Below are 23,197 nucleotides of genomic sequence, written 5' to 3' on the forward strand. Positions count from 1 at the left end.
CTGCAGCTCCCTCTGCCCTGGAACAGGAAGTACAGCGAACGAGCGAAGTTCGCGAAGTCGGAGCCCACAGGCGCGCGCCGTGGCACCCCCCCAGTGGCGTGCACCTGGGGTGGACCGCCCCCACCCCCTTGGTATGCCACTGCATGTCTACCTTATTGAAAGAGGCAGGCATTTGCCATGCTCTTCTAGAATACAATCTCTCCTCCCCTCCGAGTTCTTGGCCCCCCCTTCCCTCCCCAGTGTGTTCCATGCCCCCCTTTCCTCGGAGTGTGTATGTGAGAGAGAATGAGAGAGAGAGAGAGAGAGAGTGTGTGTCAGAGAGGGAGAGAGAGAGTGTGTGTGAGAGAGTGTATGTTAGAGGTCCGTTTTATTATATATATATATATATATATATATATATATATATATATATTGGAACGGCTGTGTTGAATGATTGATGGTTTCTGTCCTATATTTTAATGGAGTTCTCTCTTGCTTTGTTTTGTTTACTTTTTGGATTGTAGATCACTTTGATTTGATTTGCAACAAAGTCGATTTTTATCAAATCTCAACAAACAAGTCCTCCTTAACAGATATTTAATCATTTTGAATCATCTTTATTGCAGAAGGTTAAGCAGGGATGGGCAGAGGCCCACCCACTCAGCAGAAGTGCACATCAGCTTTGTAGGTGGGGGGGGGGGGGGGAAGATCCTCAAGCCCTGCCAGCTAAAGATAATTCTCTGCGGAACCCCCGGGCTTTCTGAACTCTGTGGCAGGCAGCAGCCATGCTTCCAGTCACTAACACCAGCACCCCTGCGCTCGCTCAGTTCATGCGCAAGAACTGAGCGTGTGCAGCCAGGGTACCAGCATTAGACTCCAGAAACATGCCTGCTGACTGCCACAGAGTTCAGAAGGCCCGGGGGTTCCATGGAAAATGTCTTCAGCCGGCAGGGCTTGCGGATCTCTGTTAGCCAAGGTAGCAATTGTTTACATGGTTGGGGGAAAGGGGACAGGGTGAAATGCACCCCCACTTCACTCTCTGGGCCCACCCAGAAATTGCCTTCTGGATACACCACTGCTTTACTGGTTCATGCACTGATGACATCCATATATATGTATATACTAGAGCTGGGGTTTTCAGCCCAATCTGGTTTTCAAGCTATCTACAATTTAATATGCATGGAGAGATTTGCATATAATGAAGACAAATGAATATTTTGTTGTGGACATCCTGAAAATCTTGACTGTCTGGGTGTGTCCCAAGGCCTGGGTTGAGAACCCCTGAATTAGAGCAAGATGTTAAAAAAATGTTAAATAATAAAATAGAGCACAATTTATTTGGTAACATCTTGCCTTTCTGAAATCTATCCAACATTAAAATCTTAAGAACTGTGCTCCTGAATAAACCAGCTTCCTTCAGTTGTTTTTTCCCATGAAAATGGATTATGTATTTATAAGAAGGCAGGTAGCAGTATTCCACCGTGAAGTAATCCCTGCCCTTCTGGTAAACAAATGTCTGGTTACTCAATGAGTAACTCCTGTTCATCTTCCATTTACAATGGGAGGAGCCATTACGAGCTCTGGGCTGTTGTTCAATACAGTAGTTGTTACCTATAAGTTTCTATATCAGGACATTGAGTATATGATTTTTCTTTTCAACCTGTTTAAAATGTTGTTATTATTATTATTATTTGTTAGATTTCTATCCCACACTTCCCCACCTATTTGCAGGCTCAATGTGGCTTACATAGTACCGTAGCGGCGTTCGCCGGTTCCGGTCTGAACAAATAGAAAGTGCGCACAAGTACAAAGTGTGGTTGTGGTAGAATAGGATCCATATATGATAGATACATTGGGGAACATTAAACACTTTAGCAATGTAAACTTTTTCAAGACATCTGGAGGAAACACCCACCCTAAGTTTCCAAGATGGTGCTGATGAGAGAGAGCGGAGGGTGGACTGGGGGGTATCCAATCTAAACAGATACTTTTGGGTGGTTCAGATTAGATCCTTTCTGTCTTGGGAAGCCAGTCATCCCTTGCCCTGGGTGTGAATTGAGGGGGCGTTTCTGGATTCTACATCAGGATGGGCAAACTGCAGACAGGTCCGATTTCTGACACTACCAAACTATGCAGATGGACCCAGTTCTTGAATCAAATGTATTTACCATATTTCACAAACATTCATTGTCCAAAACCTAACAACCAGTGGCGTTCCTAGGGGGACTGACACCCGGGGCAGATCATCGATGCGCCCCGCCCCCCCGGGTGCAGCGCGACCCCCACCCCGGCGAAAGGACACCCCCCCCCCCGTGCACGCGGCTGGGGGGGGTGCCGCGCACCTGTCCTTCGTTCGTTCCATGCTCCCTCTGCCCCGGAACAGGTTACTTCCTGTTCCGGGGCAGAGGGAGCATGGAAGGAAGGAACGAAGGACAGGCACGCGCAGCAGCACACCCCCCCCCCCCCCCAGCGGTGTGCACCCGGGGCGGACCCCCCCCCCCCCCCACTTGGTATGCCACTGCTAACAACCAAACTGGCAGAAGTCAAGAGCTCACCATCTATGTACTTGGTCCCAGGGAAATTTGTCGTCTCTCTCGTAACAGTCCTAGATGAAGGGTGACGGCCGCGAGCAGTATTTTATCTGTTCCCTATCCAGGTAGGCAGGATTTTAGAATAGTAGCACATCCAAGAAATAGAACAAGGGGAGTCTGGGCGAAGGAAAGAGCATTCTCTTGTCCAGAACCCTCTCTATGGATTAATATGCCAAAAGATTTACGTGCAGAAATGAATTTAAAAGAAATTTAAGGTTAAGCTTATTTTTATTTCCTGAAGGCATTTGATTGTACTGTATTGATAATCAGCATATAAGGATATACTACAATATCTGTGATGTGAAGACAATATTTTAATAACTATGCTAATAATTACTTTTAGGTGAATGAATGCCTTGACAGATTGAAGTCAGGTCTGTCCTTTCAATAATCTGGAGTTCCTTTCTTTTAAAAACAATTATTGTTATTTTTGTAAATCGCCGTGATCTGTACGAGCCAGGTGGTATATTAAATTTTATTATGAAAAACAATTCTCTGAACAGCAAGATTCCACACTAACAAGACAGGTGAAACTGACCAGACCCAGTTTCACATGGCCCCACAGTTATTTGAAAAAGAAAGACTAGCAGTGGTTACCTCTCCTGCCTGGTGTTTGCATTAACAGATGAGGTCCAGGGCTGCCGAGAGGGGGGGCGGGGGGGGGGGGGGAAATTCCCTGGGCCTCCAAGGGGGGCCCGGTGCCGGGGTCAGGCTGCCGGCGCTGCATTCCCCGGTCTCACCTGCATGCCTCCTCGGCTCTGGGCCCCCTGCATTCAAAGCGGCAGTCGCAGATCGCCTCTCTTCTGGCCTTCCCTCCCTGTGTCCCGCCCTCGCGGAAACCGGAAGTTACATCAGACGAGGGCGGGACACAGGGAGGGAAGGCCAGAAGAGACGCGATCTGCGACTGCCGGTTTGAATGAAGGGGGCCTGGAGCCGTGGAGGCAGGCAGGTGAGATCGCGGACTGCAGCGGCGGAGGCGCGGCGGCTTTGCCCCGGGCCCGGCCTAGTCTCTTGGCGGCCCTGATGAGGTCTCTCTACTTACAATCAAAAGTAGGGCGCTTGATGCTTTATTTTCTGTGCTATATATGAGGAGTATTCAGGAAAACTTTCATTTTGTTTTAGGGCTTTGTTGCATAAAACTATTTTCCCCCACAGATTCTATAAAAGGCGACTAGACTTCTGCGAACAAATCGGCATGCATAACCGATGTGTGTGTGGAACTTTAATTAGGTAACAAGCCAATCAGCATTAATTGGATATTAACAAGCAATTTGGTACTAATTGGCACTAGTTGGGATTTACACGCATAGCTCGCTAAGTGCGTTCTATAAGGTAATGTGCGTAAATTGGACTGCATGGATATCAAGAGGGGGCGTGGCCGTGGGAGGGGCATATGTGGATTGTGGATGTTTCTAAAATTTACACACAGTGTTATAGAATATACCCGATCTGCACCTAACTTTAGGCAAAGTTTATAGAATAGCACTGAGCGCAGTTTTTTTTCAATTGCCATATATAGAATTTGGTCCATTTTGTGCATAATTGTTTTTAGCCCTTGTCTTTATAAAATAACCCAAAAGAAATTAAGTGCATGTTTATACCAGCCCCATGGCAGGTGTAATTGGATGCATGTATGTAATAGTAAAAATAGTCGTGTATGTGTACATTTATACAACCCACACACAACTAACAATCCCTCCAACTATAGTACACGTACATTGCAGAAAAGTAGGTGCTAAACCTTTGTGTATCTACTTTGTACATACGCAGGCATCTGGGCAATTCTATAAGAGCCTACTTGAATACATAAAACACTGTTCTACATACCCATGTCTCTAAATTACCCCCTTATGCACACAGAGGCCCTCATTGTAGAAACATGGCATGTGCAAATGTTAGCACATATACATGCAAACAGCACGCACATGGAAATGGAAATTTTAGACCTGGCGCAATCTCAACATGGATACAGGAGAGATGCCAACGTTTGGACACCTGCAAAGGTCACATGGTGGGGGCATAGTATGAGTGGTGCTTCACAATGCACACCCCCAAAATTATCACACAAAGGCAGAGGATGTGCAGGCTGGTAACTGAATGCCTGCCATTTGTACTCGTTATAAATAAAGAGCAAATACCGACCAGCCAGGTCTTTAAGGACAGGATTCATATTGTGTCGATGGTGGGAGGTGGCTGGATTGTAGCCAATTTGCTCAATTGCAGGAGGAGTGGCCTAGTGGTTAGGGTGGTGGACTTTGGTCCTGGGGAACTGAGGAACTGAGTTTGATTCCCACTTCAGGCACAGGCAGCTCCTTGTGACTCTGGGCAAGTCACTTAACCCTCCATTGCCCCATGTAAGCTGCATTGAGCCTGCCATGAGTGGGAAAGCGCAGGGTACAAATGTAACAAAAATAAAATAGATACTATTGGAGATTCTACATGGAATGTTGCTACTATTGGAGATTCTACATGGAATGTTGCTATTCCACTAGCAACATTCCATGTAGAAGGCTGCACAGGCTTCTGTTTCTGTGAGTCTGACGTCCTGCACGTATGTGCAGGACGTCACACTCACAGAAGCAGAAGCCTGCGCAGCCACATTGGTGATCTGCAAGGGCTGACTTCTACATGGAATGTTGCTAGTGGGACTAGGCAAGTCACTTAACCCTCCATTGCCCCATGTAAGCCGCATTGAGCCTGCCATGAGTGGGAAAGCGCAGGGTACAAATGTAACAAAAATAAAATAGATACTATTGGAGATTCTACATGGAATGTTGCTATTCCACTAGCAACATTCCATGTAGAAGGCTGCGCAGGCTTCTGTTTCTCTGAGTCTGATGTCAGACTCGCAGAAGCCTGCGTGGCCACATTGGTGATCTGCAAGGGCTGACTTCTACATGGAATGTTGGAATGTTGCTAGTGGAATAGCAACATTCCATGTAGAGTCTCAAATAGTAGCAACAGGCAACAGTGGAGGAGTGGCCTACTCGTTAGTGTGGTGGACTTTGGTCCTGAGGAACTGAGTTTGATTCCCACTTCAGGCACAGGCAGCTCCTTGTGACTCTGGGCAAGTCACTTAACCCTCCATTGCCCCATGTAAGCCGCATTGAGCCTGCCATGAGTGGGAAAGTGCGGGGTACAAATGTAACAAAAAAAATTGTTAATATTTCCTTTGCTGTTTTGCTGCCTTCCTTTAATCCCTCCTTCCACTCCTATTCCAGCCCATGCTAACCCATCTGCTCCATCCAATTCGTAACCCCATTTCGCATTCCCGCTCCCCGTTCTTTTCTCACAGGTGCCTGCTCTTCTTTAGACAACAGGCTTGCTACAGATACCCCAATATAGAATTACCCTCCAAGTACGACTGGGCCCCTTTTTCAGGGACCCGAGGGTGAAATGCACACTTCAAAGCTACCATTCTGTATAGAGGTTCATCCCTGGAGCTTGCTATGCTACTGCATATAAGAATGCCCAGCTGGTCAGGCAAAAGACAAGCTACCCCAGGAGTCACATCTAGGTCCCTCGTCTACCACTGTGGTAGCATCATCAACTTTCGCTTTTTGATACTCTTCAATTACCACTTTCTATAGTAATTTCTACCTTCGACAATATACATGGTCATGTCTGAATTCGTATGGATTCCTGGACAAGCTTGAAGTCTTACGAAATGACTTTTTGTCCATCACAGATATAAACACTGGGTGCAATTCCTACCTAAGGCATTAGTGTCCTCGGCTGTTAGTCTGCAGTTATTTAGTCGAAGGATTTTTAATTTGCTAAGATGATGGAGCTCAATGGTCAGGAGTCTCAGGGCACCGCCAATAAAATCATTCCATGAAACATCAAGTTCTTCCACATCCGGCAGAAATGGTAGCAAGCGAACTAGAAGACAACCAACCAAAGAAAAAGCTCATTTATACCCACCACCTTTTTCATAAGTGTTGTCACCTGTACATTTCATTTCTAGATCTGAATGTTATTTATTTCAATCTATTGTCTGTAAACAACAAATGTTTTAAAAAAAATGGCCATGGCAGCTCAACACAATGAGGTTAATACTATTCAGGAAAACGTATCCAGATAACTTGACACTTCTTGCAGTCTGGTGGCCAGGAGTATGCCAGCAGGTCTTGGGAATGGAAGTTGCCTTCCTTGCTCCAAGTCTATACTTGGGTCTTGCTTCAGTTTCTCTGCACCAAGAGCAGAATATGGATCTTCACTTATGGAAAGCCTCACACCTCCTCATCAACACTGCTGCTCAAAACAGTAGATATGTGCAAGAGGACACTGCCTTATGCATGGGGGGGGGGGGGGGGGAAGGCAGGTCATAATGGAGACCTTTTGTATATGTAGTGGAAGGGAAGAGACAGCCCTTCGCTAAGTGTAGTTTGCTAGCTTACGAGACAGGCACTCTTGCCCAAATTTCTTCCAACTACCTTAGATAAGTTGATGTAGTAGCCATGTTAGTCCACTTTTAAAAGGTAATAAATAGAAATAAAAACAACAACAACAAAAATATATACTTTTTTTTTTATTGGACTGACAATACATTTTTCAACCAGTTTTCTAAGGAAATACCTTCTTCCATGGGTCAGAAATGACAAAAGATGACAAATTTATATACTATGTATGTATTGTGTACTATGTTGACATTTTAACTAGTATACGATGCCATACTTTGTATTATTTGAATATTTTTACTGCTGTAACTGTCTATTGCTTACATTTGATTTACTCCTACTGTACACCACCTTGAGTAAATTCCTTCAAAAAGGCGTTAAATAAATCCATGAATATCAGAATACATAAAATAAAAGCATTCCAATGACAGTCTGAGGAGGCGGGGTGGGGGGGGAAGATGGGGTTGGAGAGGGAGGTGGGAAACATGGGGCGATGGATGGATGATTAGAGGGTGACAAAGCAGTATCATTTTTTAGTGTTTATAATGGGATAGGAAACCCAGATCTTCGTTAAATCCTTTCTGGTGGATGTCAAAATATTTCATTGCGGTCTTACACTCCTGGATTTTTGTTTTAAATTTCCTTGTAGTATTCCAACAATAAAATCATTATGGGGATCCTACTCAAGCTGTTCTTCAAAGCAAAAAAAAAAATGTGGAGAGAGACAGGCTATGTTGGAGAGACAGGTCAGTTGTTTTAAGACAAGAATTAACTTACACAGGCACCACACTAAACACCACAGAGCTAACCAGGAAGACCATTTGCAAGACGAGAACAATGCATTAATTACTTTATGATCAGAATACTAAAAGGAAATTTCAAAACAATCCAGGAATGTAAGAACCTTGAAGATAAAATGATGAAATACTTTGACATCCATCAGAAAGAACTGGTTTCCTATCACATTATAAACCATAAAAACTTACACTGCTTTGTCCCCTCTGATCACCCATCCACCTCCATGGCCACCGAGAAGTGGGGCCCGGCACCGCAGTCCCACCCGCCCTCCGTCTGCCACCGGGCCGGGCCCCCTGCATTGAAATCACAGCGCCTCTCACCTCCGGTGAAAGCGCTGCAGGCAGCAGGGCAGGAGGTCGCCGCCGTTCGCCCCCCTCCGTCCGCCACCGGGCCGGACCCCTGCATTGAAATCACAGCGCCTCTCACCTCCGGTGAAAGCGCTGCAGGCAGCAGGGCAGGAGGTCGCCGCCGTTCGCCCCCCTCCGTCCGCCACCGGGCCGGACCCCTGCATTGAAATCACAGCGCCTCTCACCTCCGTGTGAAAGCGCTGCAGGCAGCAGGGCAGCAGATCGCCTCCCTTCGGCCCTCCTTCCCTCCTTGTGTCCCGCCCTTGCGGAAGTTACGTCAGATGAAGGCGGGACACAGGGAGGGAAGGAGGCCTGAAGAGAGGCGATCTGCTGCCCTGCTGCCTGCAGCGCTTTCACACGGAGTTGAGAGGCGCTGTGATTTCAATGCAGGGGTCCGGCCCGGTGGCGGACGGAGGGGGGCGAACGGCGGCGACCTCCTGCCCTGCTGCCTGCAGCGCTTTCACCGGAGGTGAGAGGCGCTGTGATTTCAATGCAGGGGGCCCCGCCCAGTGGCGGACGGAGGGGGGGCGAGCGGCGGCCTTACCCCGGGCCCAGCCCAGTCTCTCGGCAGCCCTGTCCGCCTCTCCCTGTATCTCGCCCCCTCCCCACCTATCCCTGTGAGAATGTCATTGGAATGCTGTTAATGTTTCACATACATGAAAAACAAGGTATTATTGCCTTTGAAAGCTAATCAAAAACATGTATTAAGTTAGTCCAATAAAAGGTATCATTTTATCTTCTATTTTATTATTTGTTTGGGACAGGTCCTGGCCCCAAGTACAGTAACCGACTTAGAACCAGGGCTTTTTTTGAGGGGGTACTGAGTACCGGCACCTTTTCTATTGTCTGCTAAATTTGACCCAAGATCCCCAAGTTTTAATGAAAGAGCTCAGGCTCTACACACCAATTCTGCCTTGTCATAGATTCTATGACTGGTTGCAGGGGTCCTGGCTATTGTGGGGTGGGTCCCTCAATGATCACTCCACCCCTGAAGGGTGGCCTGGCATTTGGGTACTGGCACCTTTTTTGCTAGAAAAATGCACTGCTTAGAACTATTGGGTTATAGGTCTCTGTCCAGTAGTTCTCTTTTCCAATTGCTTATGAAATTTTCCTTGCCATAATTACCAATGTCGGCAAGCTGCTGTACTTCGAGCACTCTGAACGAAGGTGGGGGAAATGGGGTACCCTTTTAGAGGATTTCTTGAAAGAACTAACCAAATCAGGGACAGCAATCACTACCAGGACCCTGCAATGCATAATTTATGTAGGTCTCTCATTAACATTTTGTGCTCATCACTTTGAACTGTAACTTATAAATGAATAAAAGTACCCAAGTATAGGTATGCTGGTATAACCCCCCCCCCCCCCCCCCCCGTTGTATGGTGTTAGAGGGTAGAGCCCTGGTAGGAGGTCACTGGGGGGGGGGGGGTATCCTGGAGGTCCCTGTGTGGGGAGTAAGCCCAGCCCGAGGGGACGGGTTAGGAAATAAAATGCAGCAAAATGGTGCAGAAAGAGGGCGAGCAGCATGTTGGGAGGAGTTAAGAGAAGATAAAAAGTGTTACCATGTTCTTGCAGGTGGTCTTTTGGTGGTCCAAGTTTCCTGTGCCATCAAATCAGTGAACTGGCAACCCACGGCTAATGGGACAGCAGTCATAGTCCAGACGGACAGAGGCTGTCAGTGAGCTCCGGAGAGTGGGTCAAGGGGATTTATTTATTTTAGTTACATTTGTACCCCGCGCTTTCCCACTGATGGCAGGCTCAATGCGGCTTACATGGGGCAATGGAGGGTTAAGTGACTTGCCCAGAGTCACAAGGAGCTCCCTGTGCCTGAAGTGGGAATCAAACTCAGTTCCTCAGGACCAAAGTCCACCACCCTAACCACTAGGCCACTCCTCCACTGTTGCTACTATTTGAGATTCTACATGGAATGTTGCTATTCCACTAGCAACATTCCATGTAGAAGTCGGCCCTTGCAGATCACCAATGTGGCCGCACAGGCTTCTGCTTCTGTGAGTCGGACGTCCTGCACGTACGTGCAGGATGTCAGACTCACAGAAACAGAAGCCTGCACAGCCTTCTACATGGAATGTTGCTAGTGGAATAGCAACATTCCATGTAGAATCTCCAATAGTATCTTTTTTTTTTTTTTTTTTACATGCGTACCCTGCGCGTCCCCACTCATGGCAGGCTCAATGCGGCTTACATGGGGCAATGGAGGGTTAAGTGACTTGCCCAGAGTCAGAAGGAGCTGCCTGTGCCTGAAGTGGGAATCGAACTCAGTTCCTCAGTTCCCCAGGACCAAAGTCCACCACCCTAACCACTAGGCCACTCCTCCACACTTTCAGGAGCTGGAGATGGGAACTAGGGAGAGTTTCATCTTGTAGAGGGGTCAGGACCTTGGAGCCCTGAACCTGCGCAAAGGAGGAGTATAGCCAGTTTGGGGTGATTGCCATTTTGAAGAGATGATAAGGAAAGGAGTTGCAGAAAGTGTATTTATTTTGTATCTGCATTCCTGTAAATATTCTGCTAAAATCAAGTCCAATTTACATTGGACTGTTACCTATTTATTTGGTTCGAACACACTGAACTGCTGGTTGCAGAGGTTAGTTAAAGCTCCAGTTAATTTTTATATAAACTGCTGGACTGTGGAGTGTTTTAATCTTGGAAGGCGTTTCGGGATTCAATGGCCCTCGAGAGTCAACGGCCCTCTGGGGCTGTTATAACTAAGCGCCAGCTTGCATCCCACAGGAGATATGGAACAGAGAGTTCCTGGGAGGAGAAGAGGGTCTCCGAACCCACTAACCACTTCTCTTCCTCAGGTGGAGGCACCGCCCGTCAACTATGAAGTGAAAGAGTCCAAAGGAGTCTGCCCATTGAGGAGGCCCTCCCGCCCGCTCAGACCCCAGACCCGAGGAAGCGCCCAGAAGAGAGTGTTTCACTGGTATGTATCTATCAGCTCTATATGGTTTGAGGTGCCCGCCGTGCATACGTTTAGCAGGCTCCAAAGCAGGCCACAATCATTCCCCATAGAACTGAAAAACGAGCTTGTGGAGCTACTGCTAGTGATATGCAACTTATCCTTAAAATCAAGCGTGGTACCGGAAGATTGGAGGGTGGCCAATGTAACGCCCATTTTTAAAAAAAGCTCCAGGGGAGATCCGGGAAATTATAGACCGGTGAGTCTGACGTCGGTGCCGGGGAAAATGGTAGAGGCTATTATTAAAAACAAAATTACAGAGCACATCCGAGGACATGGATTACTGAGACCAAGTCAGCACGGCTTTTGTGTGTGGAAATCTTGCCTGACCAATTTACTTCAATTCTTTGAAGGAGTGAACAAACCTGTGGACAAAGGGGAGTCGGTTGATATTCTGTATCTGGATTTTCAAAAGGCGTTTGACAAGGTACCTCATGAAAGACTACAGAGGAAATTGGAGGGTCATGGGATAGGAGGAAATGTCCTATTGTGGATTAAAAACTGGTTGAAGGATAGGAAACAGAGAGTGGGGTTAAATGGGTAGTATTCACAATGGAGAAGGGTAGTTAGTGGGGTTCCTCAGGGGTCCGTGCTAGGACCGCTGCTTTTTAATATATTTATAAATGATTTAGAGATGGGGAGTAACTAGTGAGGTAATTAAATTTGCTGATGACACAAAGTTATTCAAAGTCGTTAAATCGCAACAGGATTGTGAAAAATTACAAGAGGACCTTACGAGACTGGGAGACTGGGCGGCTAAATGGCAGATGACGTTTAAAGTGAGCAAGTGCAAGGTGATACATGTGGGAAAAAAGAACCCGAATTATAGCTACGTCATGCAAGGTTCCACGTTAGGAGTTATGGACCAAGAAAGGGATCTGGGTGTCGTCGTCGATAACACACTGAAACCTTCTGCTCAGTGTGCTGCTGCGGCTAAGAAAGCGAATAGAATGTTGGGTATTATTAGGAAAGGTATGGAAAACAGGTGTGAGGATGTTATAATGCCGTTGTATCGCTCCATGGTGCGACCGCACCTTGAGTATTGTGTTCAATTCTGGTCGCCGCATCTCAAGAAAGATATAGTAGAATTGGAAAAGGTGCAGCGAAGGGCGACTAAAATGATAGCGGGGATGGGACGACTTCCCTATGAAGAAAGACTAAGGAGGCTAGGGCTTTTCAGCTTGGAGAAGAGACGGCTGAGGGGAGACATGATAGAGGTATATAAAATAATGAGTGGAGTGGAACAAGTGGATGTGAAGCGTCTGTTCACGCTTTCCAAAAATACTAGGACTAGTGGCATGCGATGAAACTACAGTGTAGTAAATTTAAAACAAATCGGAGAAAATTTTTCTTCACCCAACGTGTAATTAAACTCTGGAATTCGTTGCCGGAGAAAGTGGTGAAGGCGGTTAGCTTAGCAGAGTTTAAAAAGGGGTTGGACGGTTTCCTAAAGGACAAGTCCATAAACCGCTACTAAACGGACTTGGAAAAATCCAAAATTCCAGGAATAACATGTATAGAATGTTTGTACGTTTGGGAAGCTTGCCAGGTGCCCTTGGCCTGGATTGGCCGCTGTCGTGGACAGGATGCTGGGCTCGATGGACCCTTGGTCTTTTCCCAGTATGGCATTACTTATGTACTTATTTTGTTTAGTTGTGAATGAATCACAGAAAGAGAAAACACAAAGAAGTAAAACACATTCCTTAAGGAGAACCTCCTCTCAACCTCATAGTTAGGTGAGAGATTAACTCAAAGCCTGCAGCAGAACTCTCTGAGGTAACATATGGTATCAGTTGGTTTTTTTTAAGTCTCCCACTGAAAGTATTTGATCTTTTCTGTAGTGCTACTGGATGCCTGCACTGCTCTAGTCCAGCAACTAGAATAAAATGTGTGTATACCCTGAATGTGATGAAGCTGTGAACTTACAGTGACCTATACTAATATAGCTTAGAGGAGTCCTCCAAATCCAGACCTAATCATGCCAGGGCGGAGATCAGCTTTCCTGTGTTCAACAAACATGACATTTCAGTTTGTATGGTTGTTACATTTTAATCAGGAGGTTTAACCTTCCCACTTCAGTCAAGATCATAATATAATCCAGAGCTTCACAAACTGGGATGGGGTCATGAAACCTGCATTTTGGGGGGGGGGGGGGGGGGGGGGGGGGGCACAACCTGAGAATGCCCTCCATAAGATGTCATAAGCCTGAACCTCTGGATGGGTCATGCACTTTCTGTGGCCGTACAAATGAGGTCATAGCCACAGAAAGATTGATAAGCACCGATATAAATAAGTTCCTCAATCTAGGGAAGGAGTCAGATGACAGAGTATTAACTTCCACCTCTCCTTCCCCATTGTCGCAGCCACGAGGGGGCCTTTGTAATCTATCACAGATTCTGGGATGGAGCCCTTGGGCTGCAGAGTGGAGCCTGGGTGCAAGAACACCAGAGTGAGGCTTGGATAATCTCCAGAATGAGGCTTGGATAACAGGGAAACAGGCAGCAGAAGCATCAATGCAAGGAAAGGGCAGTCCAGAGAAGAGTAGAGCCAGATCACTGGAAAAAGGTGAGTCTGGACACGGGGGCACGGCCACGGCAGTGATACCCATATTGTAATCATTTTGAAACTCAACCAAAAAATAAATATTATGAGGGATCAGTCCTTGGCTTACTCTTGAGACAAGAGGCCAAGAAGTGACCACGACCCTGCTCCCTTTGTAAGGCTCCAAAGTTCTTCTCATATGGTAGACAACAACATGACAGAAGCCACAGTGTAAATTATGGTAATTATAGCTATAGAATAACATACACAAAGTTGATAACTTAGTACCTATGCATTGAGTGAAGAATGAACAATACATCATTCAGATCAGACGACCAAACCTTTCCTCAGGCAAATGTTCATGTCTTATTCAGAAGTCAACATTAGACACCTTCCTTCATGGTCCCCTTTTTTCCATACATTTTCCTGTTATTAAACTTTTGGGCAGGAAAGCAGCAGATATCGAAAGCCAAGAGGAAGCCACTGGGAAATGCCTCAAGGAAAAGCTATATTAATCTAGTGATGTGAAACTGTCCCATTAAGGAAGGGCTGAGATGAGAATTTAGAGATGACCAGTTCCCACTCTATGATTTTTTTTCTGCGGCATCTCTATATACAGACCCTCTAAGTATAAAAACATTTTCCAGCAGAAACAAAATGAGGGAAGCCTATAGATTTAAACACAATGCAAACACACACAGTTCTCCAAAAATGAAACAAAAATGAACTGCATTTTACCACCAAACTTTATAGCTATGTAACAGTACAAAGTAGACATACCTAGCTCCATTATATCAGTTGCAGTCAACCCACAGTTATTTAGGTTCAGACTTTTGCTGTTAGGCTTCTTACCAAGCCTCTGATAGAAGTGTTTAACTTTCTTCCATTCAGATGATTCAGGACCAGAAGGCTCAGAATCCCCTGTACGAAAACACCCGAACATTTTAACAAATATTAAGCATGAACTTTGGGTTATGTGAATGAAATAGTACTGTACATCCAAAGAGCAGGGTGTAAATTAAAAGGCAGGACCTCCTCTTGAAAATGACAGTAAGTTACCTGCTTCAGACACATCACGATGGTGACCATTTGCTATGACAGCGTTCTTGTCTTCGTAGATTTTTGTTTCCGCTTTCTCCTCAGCTTTGGATTTGTCTTCCCCCAGGCCCTGGAAAAATCGCGCTACCGACGGGCGGTCTCGCTTTCCCAAAGAAGTTTTCTTTTGAAACTGGTTCAGAATCAAGGCAAACGGGGACCGTTTCAAGATTCCATCCTCGCTCCTCTTCTGCGAACCCTGTGCTCCTCCTTATGAAAAAGTTGCAGATCCAAACGTAAATTTCTCTCTCAATGTACTGAACAAGTGCCCTCTGTGGGTTACAATAAACTTGAAAACTACAGTGCAAAAAAACATTATATTCACAAAGGGCCCAATATTAAAAAAATAATAATAAATCTGAGCTCTGAAATTTAGAAGCCTATGGGGCCCTTTAACTAGAGCCCAGCACATGCTAACAGACAGTAACATGCGCCAAGAACAACGTGGTCCATAGATATAAAACAGGACACACAGCATTTAGCGTGTGCTAAGCTTTAATAAAAAGGGGCCCTAAGTGAGGTTCCTATATTTGTCCCCTTCTTCCAGTCAAACTTAGAAGCTTAAAGGACCCTTTTACCAAAGTGTGTTAAGCAGTTAATGCAGGAATTAGGGGGTTAAAGTCGCCAAAAACTGTGTGCGAGTTTTGGTTTCAGCCAAAAATACACAGGCATTTTCAGCCGAAACCCAAACCTGGATTTCAGATTGGTTTCAGTGCCGACACCAAAATTCTGTCGGCCTCTAGCATGGCCACGGGCGTGTCAGAGACGTTCTGAAAAGTTGCGTGTGTAGTTGTAGAATATTACCTCAGCACGCCAAACATAAGTACCAGCATTTACACCAGGTTTTAGCAGGTACAAGTCTGGCGCTCAAAATTAGGGCATGAGAATCGGCACATGCCCTTTACAGAATAGCATTTAGCGTCCATTTTTTTTCTGCCCATTTGACTGCCATTTATAGAATCGCACCCTTAACGTGCAACAATTCCTGCATTACGTAATCCGCATGGAACAAGGTAGGGAGTGGTCATGGACTGCACCTTATAGTTAACATTAAGTAAATTACTACAACCAATAATGCAGATCACCTAACGCTACCTCAGAAGTGGCGTTAAGTGCTTTTGCAATAAGGACTAGATTCTATATATCATGCCTAAAAATTCAGCGGCAAAATGAAATTCGCTTAAGCATATTCTATAAAGTATGCCTTCATTTAGGCGTACTTTATAGAATAAGCCTAAATTTCCACGCAGTTTATATAATACGCCAAGTGCCGGTCCATGTGACTTACTTTAGTCACAGCCAATTATGCCAAGTAAATCCTGGTGTAAATCCTGATGCCTGAATTAGGAGTTTAGCGGGTGCATTCTATAGGCGCATGCATAGATTTTAGAAACGCCCATGACCCCGCCACTTTTCAACTATGCGAGTTAGAATTTATGTGCACCACTGTACAGAATATGCTTAGCAAGTAGTGCATGTAAATTCTAATTAATGCCTAGTGTTGATAATTGGTTCACATGCTTATGTGCATTGTTATGAATACGCTTCAATTTCCGCGCAGAAATCTCAGTGCAAAATGCACAATCCCAGGGCAAATGCAGTAACTATAGTGTCTACATGGGAAGATGGTAGGCAGACCCAACAGTTTCAGCAGAAGCTTTGCAATTACCACACATTTATTTGTACAATGCACAGAAACTGCTCATTTTTACTGCACTTAATAAGTCCAAACTTTGCTTACAATTTAGAAACCTGTAAGTTAAAAATTTGGCCTGACATTCCTTTCTCTAGATACAGGAGACTAGTTACTTAATGATGAAAATCAGTGCTAAACTAACTTTTTCCCCCATCCAAAAATCAATCTTGAGAAACTAAAACATAAAATTTAGACTCTCAGTCCTAGTAAATTTTGAAAGAGGCCAATTTAGGAACCTACAGTAACAGCAGCATAAACCCTTTCAATATCAGCTTTAAAATGTCTCATCTCTGTGTGATTTTAGACAAGTGCTCAGCCTGTGCACAAAAACATGTACACATATTACACATCTTTGCAATAAACATAGAAACTGGAGTCAAACTAGAAAGATACAGAGAAGAGCAACCAAAATGACAGAGGGGATGAACAGCTAAGAATATAAAGATATGCAGGACTGTGTCGGACGAGCATCCCATCTCCGGCAGTGACCAAGCCAGGTCACAAGACCTGGCAAGATCCCAAACAGTGGAACCATTCCTTACAGTTCAGCAGCAGCCTTCCTAAATGTACATGGCTAACACTGGTTTATGACCATTTCCTCCAGGAATTTGTCTAAAACCTTTTCAAACCCAGCGATGCTAACTGGATTCTTCAGTCAACAAATTCCATCATTTGTCTATCAGGTGAACAACATCATTTTAATTTTGTTTTCAAATGTGCTGCCCAGTTGTGGAGCTATTTGAGAGGGTTAACAACCCAGTGGCATAGCCACAGGTGGGCTTGGGTGGGCCGGGGCCCACCCATTTATGGCTCAGGCCCACCCAACAGTAGCACATGTTTAGTGGTAACTGGTGGGAATCCCAAGCTCTGCCAGCTGAAGATTTCCCCCTGATGGTCAGGGTCGTGCCAACCCAGTAAGCGGGGTAAGCACCGCAGGGGGGCGCCTGCCTTCAAGGGCGCCGCTGCCGGTCGATTTCTATTTCAAAATTTAAAAAATAAACCGTACCGTACCGCGTTGGCACGTCGGCGCCTATGCGCATGCGCTGCTGCCTTCCTGCACGCAGCGCTTGGGCTCGGCTCTCCTCCCTCCCTCCCCATCAGCGCCTAGACATGTCCGCCTGCGAGCTCTACACCCGGGTAAGTGAAGCGGGGAATCTATCTCTTCAGCTGCTCAGCGAGCGGCGGGGTTAGGGGCACGTTGAGAGAAAGGAGATGCCACACGGGGGGGGCACCAACTGATAGTCTGCAGGGAGGCGCCAATGACCCTAGGCACGGCCCTGCTGATGGTAACGAACATGCTACTCTCCACAACACCGGCACCTGCGCATGCTCAGTTTTCAGTGCATGCTTGCTGCCAAGGTGGAAAGAAGCGTTTTCCCACCAGCTGAGATAAATTTTTTTTGGAGGGGAAGGGGGGAGAACACTTGGTGCCCGCCCAATTCTTACCCAGGCCCACCCAAAATCTGTTGTCTGGCTACGCCCCTGTAACAACCTCTGTCTGTCTACCAAGTTTCCAAGTTTTATACAGGCGTACTATCCCGCTTTACAGGGAAACCATCTAAGGCGTCAGCAAAGCTGGCTTAACCTATAGACAAAGTGAGGCTCTGGCTCAGGGAACTGGAGATAAAGGAAGCCAAACACCTGAGCCTGTGATGTCACTGGCTCTATAGGTTAAGCTGGCCCAGAGCTTATCTGATGTTGCGTGTGCAGGGGGAAAAAAAAAGCCAGCAACCCCCTTCCTCTTTCCATCGCAGGCCACCTTCTCCTATCTACCTTTAAAAGGTAGTTTTCCCCTCCCAAACACAGACCGCTTTTTCACCTAACGCTACCCGCATCAGACCCGGTATCTTTCTTCTTCCGCGCCCCAGCCCCTCCTTTGACATAACTTCCCATTTCCACAAGAGTGTGACAGAGGGAAGTTGCAGGGGCTGATGTGAGCAGCATTAGGTGAAGCACCATCGGGTTTCAGAAGGAGAAAACCTCCTTTAAATATAGGCCGGGGGAGGTGCCAAACCAAAAGTCGGAGCAGGGTGCCACGGTCCCTTGAGCTGGCCCTAAGCGACAATGTGAACCTGAAGGGCTGAACTGTATAGGTGCCGTTTTATTCAAAATTCATACAGGGGAGCGTCCGTTCCCCTTGCACCCCACCTACCTACTGGAAACAGGAGAGGAGGCAAGTGCGAGACCAGCATGGGACAGACAAACACTTCGGCTGGTGGTGGTTGGGGTTGGGGACCCCCACCAGTGGAGGAGTGGCCTAGTGGTTAGGGTGCTGGACTTTGGTCCTGGGGAACTGAGGAACTGAGTTCGATTCCCAGCACAGGCAGCTCCTTGTGACTCTGGGCAAGTCACTTAACCCTCCATTGCCCCATGTAAGCCGCATTGAGCCTGCCATGAGTGGGAAAGCGCGGGGTACAAATGTAACAAAAATAAAATAGATACTATTGGAGATTCTACATGGAATGTTGCTACTATTACAGATTCTACATGGAATGTTGCTATTCCACTAGCAACATTCCATGTAGAAGGCTGCGCAGGCTTCTGTTTCTGTGAGTCTGACATCAGACTCACAGAAGCAGAAGCCTGCGCGGTCACATTGGTGATCTGCAAGGGCCGACTTCTACATGGAATGTTGCTAGTGGAATAGCAACATTCCATGTACAATCTCAACTAGTAGCAACAGTGGAGGAGTGGCCTAGTGGTTAGGGTGGTGGACTGTGGTCCTGGGGGAACTGAGTTCGATTCCCCACTTCAGGCACAGGCGGCTCCTTGTGACTCTGGGCAAGTCACTTAACCCTCCATTGCCCCATGTAAGCCGCATTGAGCCTGCCATGAGTGGGAAAGCGCAGGGTACAAATGTAACAAAAATAAAATAGATACTATTGGAGATTCTACATGGAATGTTGCTATTCCACTAGCAACATTCCATGTAGAAGGCTGCGCTGGCTTCTGTTTCTGTGAGTCTGACGTCCTGCACGTACGTGCAGGACATCAGACTCACAGAAGCAGAAGCCTGCGCGGCCACATTGGTGATCTGCAAGGGCCGACTTCTACATGGAATGTTGCTAGTGGAATAGCAACATTCCATGTAGAATCTCAAATAGTAGCAACAGTGGAGGAGTGGCCTAGTGGTTAGGGTGGTGGACTTTGGTCCTGGGGAACTGAGTTCGATTCCCACTTCAGGCACAGGCAGCTCCTTGTGACTCTGGGCAAGTCACTTAACCCTCCATTGCCCCATGTAAGCCGCATTGAGCCTGCCATGAGTGGGAAAGCACGGGGTACAAATGTAACAAAAAAAAAAAAAAACAGGGGCCCCAGAGCCAATTTGGGGGGCCCAAGCCCCGTGGTCCCCCATAGCTACGCCACTGGTGCCAGGCATATTTCTCCCCCTTGCTTTCAGTTTCATTGAACGCGTATAATTTGAATGCTATTCCTTTTAAGCATTGGAAAGCTAGGATTTTGCTCTAGGGTCATTCCATGCCAAGTGGTCTAAACCTTCCCACCATCATGTCTCCAATTTTGTTCAAATTTTATCTGTTGCATGAGTCAGGTGTTAAACGAAGTTTCCCAAAATTTGAGGTCTCTAACTGCAATAGTTGCAGATCTAGACCCCCTTTTCTGAAAGGTTGTCAGTCCATGAGCGCGTGACATTTACCAAAATGCCATTTTTGGGGTCTAATAAAATCCAAACACTTTTATAAGAATGGCCAAAAAATTCAACTCCTGTACAGTTTTTGATGCTAATTCCAATGAAATACATTTTAACATTATGGATGCAAAATCCAGTCAAACAAGTTGACTCAAAGTGTGCATCAAAATTGGTTGTGACTCATCGGAACATATTTGGACCAATATTCAGACCTCAACAACTTCCATGCAAAGAAAGATACGGACTTGAAATTTTGAACAAGCATTATGCTTGTGCTGGACATAATACTGCCAGATTTGCAACTAACCAGCATCTATAACTGCCCTCAAGGATCTCTTCAAAGTTGGCACTGTCAGCGCAAATGGTAAAATGTACCAAAGTTCAAAGCCAATTATTCAAAAAAGAGTCTGTCTGACATTTGGTAAATGTCACGCGCTCATGGACTGACAACCTTTCAGAAAAGGGGGTCTAGATCTGCAACCATTGCAGTTAGAGACCTCAAATTTTGGGAAATTTCGTTTAACACCTGACTCGTGCAACAGATAAAATTTGAATAAAATTGGAGAACATGATGGTGGGAACTTTTTTTAATTTTAGACCACTTGGCATGGAATGATCCATATTCTTTTGCTATGGGGTCTCTGCTGTTGGCTTTAGCGTTGGACCTTTGCGCATCAGCACCTTAGACAGTAAGCCTACTAAAGACAGAGAAAGTACCTGCATATGGTATATATAAACCACTTTGGTTGCCCCACAGAAAGGCAGTATGCCAAATCCATGACCCTTTTAAACACAATTACAACATTGGTGACGTCAGCCAAGCTCCATCAATCCAGCCTTCAAAGTACCCAGCAGATCCCAAAACAGATGCCACTAACATTTCCAGAGATGAGCGATGGCTTTCCCAAATCTATCTGACATACGATGCAGGGGATCTAGCTTCCCTTTGTTTCACTTTAAAAGCCGCCAAGAGTTCTGGAGGACGCATAGATGAACTGCCGAGAGAGAGAAGACAAGGGAGACGGATCCTATGCTTTCCACTGGGCGGATCCGGTACATCTCTGGGGGCTCAAAAGCCACATCTTCTAGAACCACTGATGCACCAACCCAATGTACAATGCAGTGGCGTAGCCACAGGCAGGCCTAGGTGGGCCAGGGCCCACCCACTTTGGACTCAGGCCCACCCCAAATTGTGACACTTTTGCTGTGGCTGGTGGGGATCCCCAAACTTTGCTAGCTGATGATTTTCTCTCCTTGGGCAGCCGGCACTCTTCCAAATGTCAGGCAGCAGCACGTGCTTTGATCTGATGCTGAGACCTGCCCTTTTGCACGTGCAAAAGCACTGAGCATGCACGGCCTGCTGACAACAGCATCAATTTGAGGCAAGTGCTGCCGGCTGCTCAAGGAGGAAGAAATCTTCAGCTGGCAGGATTTGGGGATCGCCGCCAGCTCAAGTATTTAACATTTGGGGTTTGTGGGCAGGGAGGAGTGGAGCAAACTGGAGGGGTACCGGGGGGGGGGGGGTGCAAATTCCATGCCCACCCACCTTGGGCTCAGGCCCACCCAAAACTGACCATCTGGCTACAACCCTAGTACGATGGAACGCGCAGGATCTGGACGATCCAGCTTTTACCCAGTCCCTTTAAAAGTCTGTATGTATAAAATCTATTTGATACTCCTGAATGGATCCCTACTGTCAAATAAATAAAAACACCAGATAAAGTAATTCAGGGGGAAAAGCTCAGCAAGGTGAGCCGACAGACATGAAGGAAAACAAACAAACAAACAAGAGACACAAGAACGGGTTAAAAATGGTAAAAACTTGGCCTATTAGCACAAGAAACGGGTAGGGTAAGCGTAGGCCAGGTGTTCAATTGTTTTCACTATAAGATATTTAAAAGCCGGATCTCTCTCTCTCGTAAATTCTGGCCACATTCGTTTTAAACTGGAGAGCAAAGCCAGGCAAAATATTTGGGAACCACAAGGTGTCTCCAGACTTATTTGCTCTGCGAATAGGACAAAGCCTAGAGGCAGTTTACTTACAAACCGCTTCGAAGGATTGATTAGGGGAAGTTTCCAAAGGGAGAGGTAAGTGCACGCTCCACAAACCTACAAATTCTGCAATAAAAAATAAAAGTAACTCACCCCTCTTGTCCATCATCAGATATAACTACGAGATTCTGGTCCTGGACGTGTTATTTTCTCCCCGGTTAAGTGTAAAGAGCCGAGCAGGATTTCAACCCGGCTCCTTTAAGGCAGCTGCTCTGGTCTGATTTTTCCGCTTCTTAAGTCGACTGGAAGCTCAAGTCCTATAGTGCCGAACAATAACTCCCTTTAACAAGAAAGAGGAAGGTTTTGCCCCAACTACTGGGACATTCCACAGGATTCATCATCGCTTTCTTGCAAACCAGCTGTCCGGGATCAGGAAGCGTTTAGCTGTGGACTTTGCTACTGAACTTCCTCCCACAGATCATTCCAAAGGCAGAGCTAGAAAATGAGTCAGGTTGCACAAGGGTCATACGACTGCCCATCTGACACTGGCACATAAACAACGCTTTTCAGCTGAATTTCTTCGCTGGCAGAATCAGACCAGTTGCCCAAGTTATCTAATTAAACCAGTCCAAGATTTCTGGCAATCCTATCCTGGTGCATCTGATTCATGGGACCTGCAGCACTGGTTCAGTGCATTGTAAGCCACTTTGAGCCTGCAAAACTGTGGGAAAAACGTGGGGTATAAAAAAATGTACAAAAATAAATAAATATAAGTTAAACCTGGAGCAAGTTAACTTGGCAGTTCTGTGCTGCAATCAGGAAACAGCAAGAGCAGAGTTGCCAAGTTGCCCAATTCTGAGAAACAGGGTTTTTTGGCCAGTTCTGGTGCCCATGGCAAATCTTCAGCTATGCACCCCCCCCCCCCCCCCAATCATGATAACCCCAACACCATCTCTCCCAGAATAATAAGAGTAAATGGGTTATTTGGAATTTCTCACCCTCCCTACTGGTGAAAATGCCTGCAGTTATTTGTTTTTGTTTTTTTTCAGTGTGCCTGGTGGTTGGCAGGACCTATTGTTTTCAGAGCTGCCAAGTTACCCATTCCAGGAGGGAGACTTCTTGGCCAGTCCTG

The 23,197-nt window shown here is 46.2% G+C and overlaps 1 pseudogene; it reads right to left on the reverse strand.

Annotated features, from left to right (window-relative positions):
• Positions 1-22,694, reverse strand: part of LOC115478670 — a 44,447-nt pseudogene extending 21,753 nt beyond the window's left edge.
• Between the last annotated feature and the right edge of the window lie 503 nt (positions 22,695-23,197).

This window comes from Microcaecilia unicolor, chromosome 10 (assembly GCF_901765095.1).
Source record: "Microcaecilia unicolor chromosome 10, aMicUni1.1, whole genome shotgun sequence".
Taxonomy (NCBI): Eukaryota; Metazoa; Chordata; class Amphibia; order Gymnophiona; family Siphonopidae; genus Microcaecilia; species Microcaecilia unicolor.